General features: G+C 33.2%; 1 long non-coding RNA gene across 1 annotated transcript in view; it reads left to right on the top strand.

The window, feature by feature from the left end:
• The first annotated feature begins 265 nt into the window (after nucleotides 1–265).
• LOC123579296 overlaps nucleotides 266–10,045 on the top strand; it is a 59,058-nt gene continuing 49,278 nt past the window's right edge. The window contains exon 1 of the long non-coding RNA XR_006702775.1: nucleotides 266–347. This is a non-coding gene — a long non-coding RNA (uncharacterized LOC123579296). The remainder of the gene's footprint in view (nucleotides 348–10,045) is intronic.

The following is a 10,045-nucleotide window of genomic DNA, read 5'->3' as shown; positions in this document are numbered from 1 at the left end:
TTAACACCACTATACTAGAATTTAAACGTGGCTGTCCAGAGTGTTTGTTGATAATGAAATTAAAAGGAAAGTTTTAGCATGGCCCCATTTTTTCCCCCACACCCATTCAGCCAGAATGAGATTTATGTTCCCTCCCCTTGTATCTGGTCTTTGTAACTGCTTGACCAATAGAATAAAGCATTTGTGACTTTAGACCAGATTATGAGTTCAGACCTTAAGGAACTGACATCGTCCATGTTCTGTCCCTTAGGATTCTTGCTCCTGAACCCCAGCAATGAGGAAGAATAAGTGACCCCATAGACAAGCCCATGTGAAAAGAAACAACCATCCAACAACTTGCTACCCATGTGAGTGAGCCATCTTGGAAGTTCATTCTTTAGCCCCAGTTGAGCTGTTTTAGCTGACACAGATGAGTCCTATCCAAATTGCAGATTCATGAGAAAAATAAGTATTTTTTAAGCCAATGAAGATTAGTTGATTTGTTTCACCACAGTAAATAATCATAACAATCCTAAACATTGCCCTGTTCTATGCTCAATTATTAATAGTGCATATATAATAGAATCTACCTGGATTTAATTCTCATTTAACCTCTGATTTTACTTTATTCAGTTAAACAGTTAATCACCTTAACTCTATCTTGCTACAATTATTAATTTGAATTTAGGTGTTGGGTGAAGGAAAAACTAGGTGTTGGGTTTTTTTTTTTGTTTTGTTTTTTTGCAAAGATCTCAAAAAATGCAAACAACAATTTTCTGTGTTATGTTTTGGGACATGCTCATTGGTAACAAAAAGTGCTTAACTGTGTCTTTTACATAATGATTATTCCTGATAATGACTGGTACAGCAGGGTTTTTTAAATTATATTTCAAGCAGAGTTCTAAAAGCAGAATAATCATTCAGATTGATGGATTGATTTTTATAGGTATCTTAATGCAGTTGCTTCTTACAATCTATAAAAGTGAAGGTCAGCAATATTTCAAACACATGGAGCAAAAAAAGAAAGGAACTCCAGCCTTATTTAATAAAAGTAACTAAGAAAAATTGGGGAATGGTGTCAAGCTTTGGTGGGTGGAAGTGGGAGGTATTTGGTTTATGAAATCTCTGTCATTACAGGTGAACAGTAAGAGGGAGACAATATCATTTCTATCAGCAAAGCACAACAGCTGAAAATCTTGTCCCTTGCATGTCAAAATGATTAAGATGTTTTAAATTCACTATTTCCTACCACATTGCATAACTCTGAATATATAATTAATATTTACAGAAAACATTATATAATTGTACTTTTTATAGTATTCCATTTCAAACTTTTATAAGAGGAGAGAGAAACATTGGTTTGCTGTTTTATAACAGACTTCCACATTCACTTGCCTACATGAGCTGGGCCTATTTTTAAATGGACATTTGCAAAATGACAGTTCTCTTCACTTTTCAAATATTGATGTTTCTATGTCTCATAAATTGAATGGACCACAAGATTGCAGATACAGTCTTATTTACTTATTGTGATTGTTCTGTTTGTTGAGGTTGGTAGGAATAAACACAACACTTAAAGACCAGCAGGAGTCATAATAGGAAATCAGCCCAGATAAGTTTACAATTTTCCCTATTCCAATTGGAAACTAATATAATGAGGAAAATAACATTTTTCATTAGGACAGATACAAATACAATCTTCCCTATAAATAGAGCATTGTGCCCTTCACTAAAAACCAGAAATAACCAAATCAGAATTATAGAAGCTGGGTATATTCTAAGGAGAAACTATGGAGAGAAAACTGTACAAGTAAATAAACACTATTGTAATGGATTCTAATAGACTTATTAACAACTCTCTGCTCTTAGAAGAAAAAAAAAAAGACCAAAATGGAATTTAATTTTTTATCACAATACATAAAAAAGCAAAAAATAAAGGATAGGATTTTATACATAAATGAGACCCTTTTATAGATTTTAATGCCTTTGACAGATCATGAATTGATGTATTTCCTAGCATTCATAAGTCTATTTAAATACAGGTTGGTTTAGGTCTACAAAGACAATGTGAACTCAATGTTCACGCAGGTGAAATAAATGGTAAAGTATTTACATTAAAAGTAAAACTTCAAAATATTTTCTGAATAAATTGGTTCTGTGTAATGTTTTTAATCTTATTGTGTTGGCATAATATTTAAATTACATTTGGGGACAGGTAATGCATGAAACATAGGGAGGTTTGTAATAAGGTAATAAGTTTAAATCTGTTTCTGTTTCAGGGGTTAATAATGGACCCCCAGCTTACGTTGACAAAATGATAAAAAATTTTTCTCTACCTTCCGTAGAAATGCTATGGCTTTGTACGTAATTTAATTTACTGAATATGTCAATCTTATTTTGTGATATTCAATTAGATATATGTATTTATTTTCCATTCATTTGTATTTATTTTTGTTTTTTATAATTTTCCTCCCCAAGAAATTGAGGTTTTATTTATAAACATTATAATAAAATTATTGAATTGTTTCTTCATTTGTAAATAATTCACAAACATTTGGACATAATTAGGATTTTTTTTTTTAAATAATGTTTATTTATTTTTGAGAGAGAGAGAACCAGGAAGGGGCAGAGAGAGAGAGAGAGACAGAGACAGAGACAGAGGGTCTGAAGCAGGCTCTGTGCTGTCAGCCCAGAGCCCGATGTGGGCCTCAAATTCAGGAATGGTGAGATCATGACCTGAGCCTAAGTAGGACACTTAAACAACTGAGCTACCCAGGCGCCCCATGGACATATTTAGGCTTGAACTGAGATTATTAGGAAAATATCGACAAAGTGAATTATAAATATTTTATAATTGGCCAATAGAGCAAAAGGTAGCTTGGATATGGCATGCTGTGATTTTAACGTTCTATTTGACATAGTCATATTTTTAAAAAATTTTTTAATGCTTATTTATTTTTGAGAGACACACAAGAGTGTGAGCAGGGAAGGGGCAGAGAGAGAGGGAGACACAGAATCCAAAGCAGGCTCCAGGCTCTGAGCTGTCAGCACAGAGCCCGATGGGGGGCTTGAACTCACCAACTGTGAGATGATGCTCTGAGCTGAAGCCGGATGCTTAACCGACTGAACCACCCAGGTGTCATTGACATAGTCATTTTCATGACCTGATACTATATATGGACTAATATTATCTGAATGAAAATGGACTTAAGTATCTTTTTGAATAAGGAAAATAATATAATGTTATTTTACAAAACAAAAGCAGTCAAGGAGGAAGTCTTAAGCAAGATGCACAGAATTCTGTTTTTATCTAGATCCTATAAAGCATATATTATTAAATATTTGGATGAAGATATAGTAGACAAGTTCTCATATCTTCCAGATAGCACCAACCTAAATGGGTTCTTAGGTAAATAATTAAGCTAAAAATCATCTTTCCATGAGGAAGTGATAGGTTAGAAAAATAGAAATTTGGCTCTCATAAGGATAAATCTAAAGTCTTATAATCTTAATCTTCAATAACAAAGCTCCAGTAGTTCATCAAAATATACTGCATATATATTTCTCTAAGGTGTTAATATATGTACCTCAAAAACAAAACAAAACCAAACAAAACTAAAAAATAGGTATGATCAAATTGGTTTGGGCAACGATTCAAGCCATATATAGAGATTTGTAAGATACAACAGTAGAATATTAACAATTTTTTATTGTGGTACTGAAATTTAATATAAAATTTACCATTTTTAAGTTACAGGTCAGTAGTGTTAAGTATATTTACATTGTTGTGACACAGATCTCCAGAACTTTTTCATCCTGCAAACTGAAACTCTGCACCCATGAAATGACAACTCTCATTTTCTCTTCTCTTGGTAACCACTACTCTGCCTTCTGTTTCTATGATATTGACTACTTAGATACTCCATCGGTAATTAATAACATTTTATAAGTTCTGTTTTCTAGAAACCTGTTAACACAGTACCTCTCGTATATATTTTATAACAGAACTGATGTCCCATAAACATATCTAAATATCACTTGTGGAACATAAACCTGTGGAACAGTATTTTGAGAAACACTCAACTACTATTTTTTTATAGCAAAAGTAGTAAAATTTCTACTGCATTCTGCCATTTTTTTAAGGAGAATACTTGAAGAGTAAAATTTATAAGCTAGACAAATATAAGAGGAGACAAACAGAATTATGAAATAATTGAATTGGTGTGCTGTGGGAAGAATATTTGATATTTGATTTGAGAAGAGAAGATGTGGGATCCAGAGTATAAGTTTATTTTATTATTTATTTTATCTTATCTTATCTTATCTTATTTTAAAAGTTTATTTATTTTGAGAAACAGAGTGTGCCAGAATGGGGGACAGGCAGAGAAAGAGGGAGAGAGAATCCCAAGCAGGCTCTGCACTGTCAGCACAGAGCCTGACATGGAGCTCAATCCCACAAACTGAGATCATGACCTGAGCTGAAATCAAGAGGCAGACACTTAACCACTGAAGCCACCCAGGCACCCCCGTATTATAAATTCATATGATTATTTAAAGTGATATAATTTTAGTAAAAAACTGAGTGGATATATAAATTTAATGTTGATATCAAACATTAGATATTAGTGGATATATCAAACTAATGTTAGGTCAGCCAGGAAGATTTCATATTAAAAAAAGAAGTAACAGGTTATAAAATAATTTGGCTATCTTTTACCAGAAGTTTAAAGTGCAAGATTATACAACTTAATGTATGAAATATTGTAAAAAGAGATTCCTGATGAGATACAAAGGTAGACCAAATGCCTGTTGAGTTTGTCTACTGTTATTACACATGAGCCTAGATTCTAAATTAAAAAAAAAAACAACAACAATTATTCCTTTTAAACTGAAACGGGATATGTATTGGATGATTTTTCCTTAAAAATATTTAGCTAATTTTCTCCATTACACTTTTCAACAACTTCTGCAACTATGATACACATTAATGTGATCTAATTACATAATGTAATTTTTGAATCAAAAATTCTGAAAATTCATGTAGTCCTTTCAAACTTCATATTAAACTTAACTGAGAATGATAAACACCTACCACTGTGAAAAATCTCAAGATCTGCTCCCAGTGGGTTTAGGCAATGCTCATGTTCCTCTTCGCAGGCTATATTTATCTCTCCCTAAACATTATTATAGTCATATAGTCAGTATAATCTGTTGATGACCAAATGTTTCCTGGGGAACTTCAGTTTTCTGAATAAATTCGTTTTGTTAAGTGTTAATTGTAGGAATGTCTTTGTAGACCCAAGAGAATAGAGTAAAGAATACTGAATGCTTCCTTTAGTAAAATCTGACTTTCTGCTTATTTGGTATTTATGGGTTCCTAAATGATACACAACTAGTAAATGTGTCCTAGAAACCCGCCTTCTTATTTGTTTTCCTCTAGGAAGTAGGAATCATATCCTTTATAACAACGTAAAACTTTAAATATACAAAAACGAAAAAAATTTTAAAAAGTGCTTAGCACAATCATCTCTGATATTTTTATAAATACATACTGTCTTCACCACATATATCTTAATTAAAGTGCCGTGTTCAATTCAAACATTATGTTAAGTCTCTCAAATATGGGGGCTGGTATTGTGTTCGGTCACAGAAGAAATCAAATGTCTTCAATAGTTGAAATACTAAAAGTGAAGACACTTGATGTATTTTTTTTTACTTGTATTTGAAAGCTCTGCTTTTACATATATTTTGCTTTTTATGTACATATTATGATAAACATCTTTGAGAAAAATGTTATGTGTTTGATCTTTTTTCTTTCAGTTTATGTGTCCTTGAATAAAGTATGATAAAGGAAGCTGTCATGGTAACACTGTAGCACATGGATAGATTGTGACAGAGGACTAGTGGGAAACAGAAGAGCACCCTTGCACTTGGCAGTGCTCTCTGAACATTTCCCATGCAAGTAACAAAATCATAAAGCCTTTTATTTGGCAGTTGTGCAGAGCGAGAGACTGATTTGACTCTTCTACAAAAATGCTCTGTGTTGCTTGGAATCATTGCCTATATCTCAATTATATTCTGTGGGGGAGAAATGAATTTGGCTATTATTTTAGCTGACATAAAAGGGTAGAACTGAAGAGTTCCATCTTTTCACTAGCTCCTATGGATAGTGAAATGGGAAAATGAGAGGCTAGAATTTACAACCTCTTCCTTTAACAGGCTGTGACTGTTGCAAGGACAGAGTGGTAATATAATGGGTTTGTCAGGAGTCTGCAGCTGAGAATACCAATATCTAATCCCCTCCATTGAGAGAAAAGACATTTTAGGAAACTAGGAAGCTTTATTTGCATTTAAAAAGCTATGTTGTGTAAACTCAAAGTAAGTTTGTTGCAAAGACCATGTAAGAAAGTGTTTAGAGTGATTAATGATTCCATTTCATCTATAAATGCCATGTAGAGAAATATAAAACCAGCAATTGTATCAAAGTGCAAGGTCAGAGTACATAAAAGAGTGGAAACATTCAAGATAAATACTCTTAATGTTGATTACTTAAGATGCTGAACGTTTTTGTTCAAGCATGGGTCACATTCCATAAAATAATAAAATACATTTGCAACAACCTCAGCATATAGTGTACTTTACATGGCTTTAGAGACGACATCACAGTGATTTTACTTTATAAAGTGTTTTTATAGAACTGTGGTGAAGTTGTCAACTGGTTCTTGAAAATCCTATTCCTGCTTTAGTACTCATTCTGTTGTTAGTATATTTCACCCACCAGGCTCTGTTAGAATTTAACCTCTATACTATAAATTTTTTCTGAGTCACATTTTGATAAAACATGGTAAACATTTGAGGTTTAATAAATTAATGAAAATCTTTCTGTCATTTGTTCCTGATACCCTTCCTTTGAATAATGTACTACACTCATAAAAAAGGAATGAATTATGGGGTTGTTAATTAATTGTCTCTTATAATTGATGTATTTATTTTGATAAATGTTGGAATAATTACTTATAATTACTTCAAATACTCTATCAACTTTTAAAAAGAGCAAATTAGAAAATTGGCTTCTTATATGCAGAATTTTAAGTAAGTAACAGCTATAAAAATACACCTGTAAACGTACCATCTGGCACAGTGGTGGGAAAGCAAAGTCAAAAGCAGAATCTAACATAAGTTTTTCACTGATTCTGAGCTTGTTGCTCAAAAGGTTGTGATCCGAACCATTCAGTGGGGTCAGAATGCAGTTGGGATGGCTGGTTTTAGATTCTGTTCTTTCTGTATCATTTAGAAACAGCTTTATTAAGATATCATTTTCAATTATTCACATACTCCAATATGCTTAACAATAAATGGACCACTATGGAGATGCAAAGTTTATGGCAAGCATTTGTTTCTCTACAATGTGTTTCTAGAACTTTTTACCAGAATTGGAAAACTTAGACTAAGGCAGGGGACCTTAAGGGGCTTCTCTGTTCTAGCTGTCCTAAATTCACTTTTGTTTGTCTTGTAGCCTTGGAACAACTCCAGTGCTAGGAATTAGAGACAAATCATCCTTTCTTACATATCTTGTTTTTTGTCCTTTGACTAAACTCAAATCTCTCTTGTGTCTTGCATCCTTTGAGCTACACAAATAGCTTGAGCACAAACTTAATTGGGAAAGTAGATAGTCATTTGCTGTGTGACTAAACACGGAACATGTGAAAAGGAAAATTTCCAAGCCTATCATGAGCATTGAGCATATAGAAAATAATCTTCTAGAGTTATTTATCTGTCCACTCTATATAGTTCTCCCCATTTAAAAAATGAATTCAGCATTCATGGAAAATGCCAAGTTGAGAAGTCTTCTGTTTTTATATATAATAACTGTAGCATTATCTACTCCATTCTGAAACAATGCCTCAGGCCTGAGCTTGAGGAACCACCTATGGGGATCAGGATATTTTCATCCCTGCTGCCTTAGTTCAGATACCAGAGGGTGCCAAACATGTCAATTTTGGTCCAGAAGATACATTGAGTCTTTTGTGTAGACCTCTGAGAATACTGGTGGGATATGAAATGGATACCTAGATCTTCAGCTAGATAGACACTGGAGATACACAAAAGAAAGTCTAGCTTCCATTTCTAACTTTAAACTCCAGGGTTTGCTTTTTTATATCTCCATGAGTTTTGGAAGGATTTTTTTCAGTCTTTCTGTAATCAATATTCACAAAGCTTCAGCAGGGTTAAAAGACATATATAGAATATATTAAATATGAGGCATGCAGTGGGCTAAAATTCTTATAGAAAAAGTACACTATACATACATATAGATAGATAGATATCCTATATATACACTATGTATCTCTATATATCTCTCTCTATAGGAAAATACATATCTATAGTCATATATATATATACATATATATGTGTATATAAATATATGACATTTATTTAAGATCATTGTATACTAGAAGTGGGTAAGTTTGCTGAATCATTTTCTTAATTCAGTTCTGGAAAATGGCAAGTATCTGAGGCATGTAGCTCTTTAAGCAGGAGTAGAGTTTATGATGATACTTTAAAAATAGATATGATGATCTGTGTTATTGATAGATTGAGTGACTGAACAGAGACATTTTACATTCCAACCGGAAGATGAATCTCTCATTAAACATTTACATCACATGAATGCACAACAAGATAGATAGTGAGGGAAACATGTTTTTAATACACATATTTCAAACATTTCACATAACTGAAACAAGAGGCCAGAGAGAGAAAAATGATCTGAAATTCAGAATAAGATGAGAATGCTCATATAGTACCTATTACTGAGGTCAGCTCTTCTTAATGAGTGAACACAGCATCGTGTGTAAGGAAGTTGAATCACTATGTTGTACACCTGAAACTAGTGTAACATTGTCAACTACACTCAAATCAAAAGAAAAAAATTTTAAAGAATGGATATTTATAAATATAGAGATAGTAGAAAATAAAAATAAGTGAAAGACATTTCTCATCAAAAATTTTTTGACTAAAAGGATTTAAAAACTAAAAAAAAAATAAAATCAAAAAAAGTGTTAAAATGGAATTATTTTAAATAGTTATACCTAATGAAGATTTGGTTCATTTAACTAGGATTTTAATTTTTTTCCTAATGTTTCTTTATTTTTGAGAGAGACAGAGCATGAGCGAGGGAAGGGCTGAGAGACAGAGACAGAGACAGAATGTGAGTGGGTTAGGGGCAGAGACAGAGGGAGACACAGACTCTGAAGCAGGCTCCAGGCTCCCAGCTGTCAGCACAGAGCCCAATGCAGGGCTCAAACTCAGGAACCATGAGATCATGATCTTAGCCGAAGTTGGATGCATAGCAGACTCAGGCACCCAGGTGCCCCTAACTAGGATTTTAAATTAGACAAAGGAGCCACTCCCAGAGTAAAAGAAAACAAAACAAAACTAGACTCAGAAAATGAGAGTGGACCTTAATATAAGGAATTTGTACTTTAACAAAGATAAGTACCTGCATTTTAAGATGCTATTTTTAAGACTACTGCTATATATTTTTAGTTAGAATCTCAGGGCATAAGAAATAGAAACTCATTCAGGTTTATTGTGTTAACAAAACTTTATTTTAAGAATATATACGGCAGTGTGAAGAACAAGGGTATTAGTAGCACCACCACACTTAACAGTAATTGGAAAACTGTTTAAGGTACTTCAGTAGGTCCAGTCACCTTGGAGTCCCTGTGAAGACCATACGACAGCAGCATTAGCAGTCTGCTTCTGACCCCCTCCTCCCAAGTAAGAGTGCCTGGTTTCCCACATTACATTGTCACCCAGAAGTAAGAGCTTCGGCTCCTGAATCAACTATGTTTGAATTAAACTGTCAATTTGTAGCCCAATGAACTTGGAAATGTTACTTAACCTTTCTAATTCTCATAGGTAAAAAAGAAGATAATGATACCTACCAAATAGAAGTGAACTTGAATAAGTTAAATATCTATTAACCACTAGTATTTAGCCATTTCATCATAATCATGATTCACTTTTCTATCTTTGAGTTCCCCTACTTTTCCTTAATTCT

Source organism: Leopardus geoffroyi, chromosome A1 (genome assembly GCF_018350155.1).
Source record: "Leopardus geoffroyi isolate Oge1 chromosome A1, O.geoffroyi_Oge1_pat1.0, whole genome shotgun sequence".
NCBI classification, from domain to species: domain Eukaryota; kingdom Metazoa; phylum Chordata; class Mammalia; order Carnivora; family Felidae; genus Leopardus; species Leopardus geoffroyi.
Note: the sequence above shows the minus strand (reverse complement) of the source record. Positions and strands in the feature narration are given on the sequence as shown.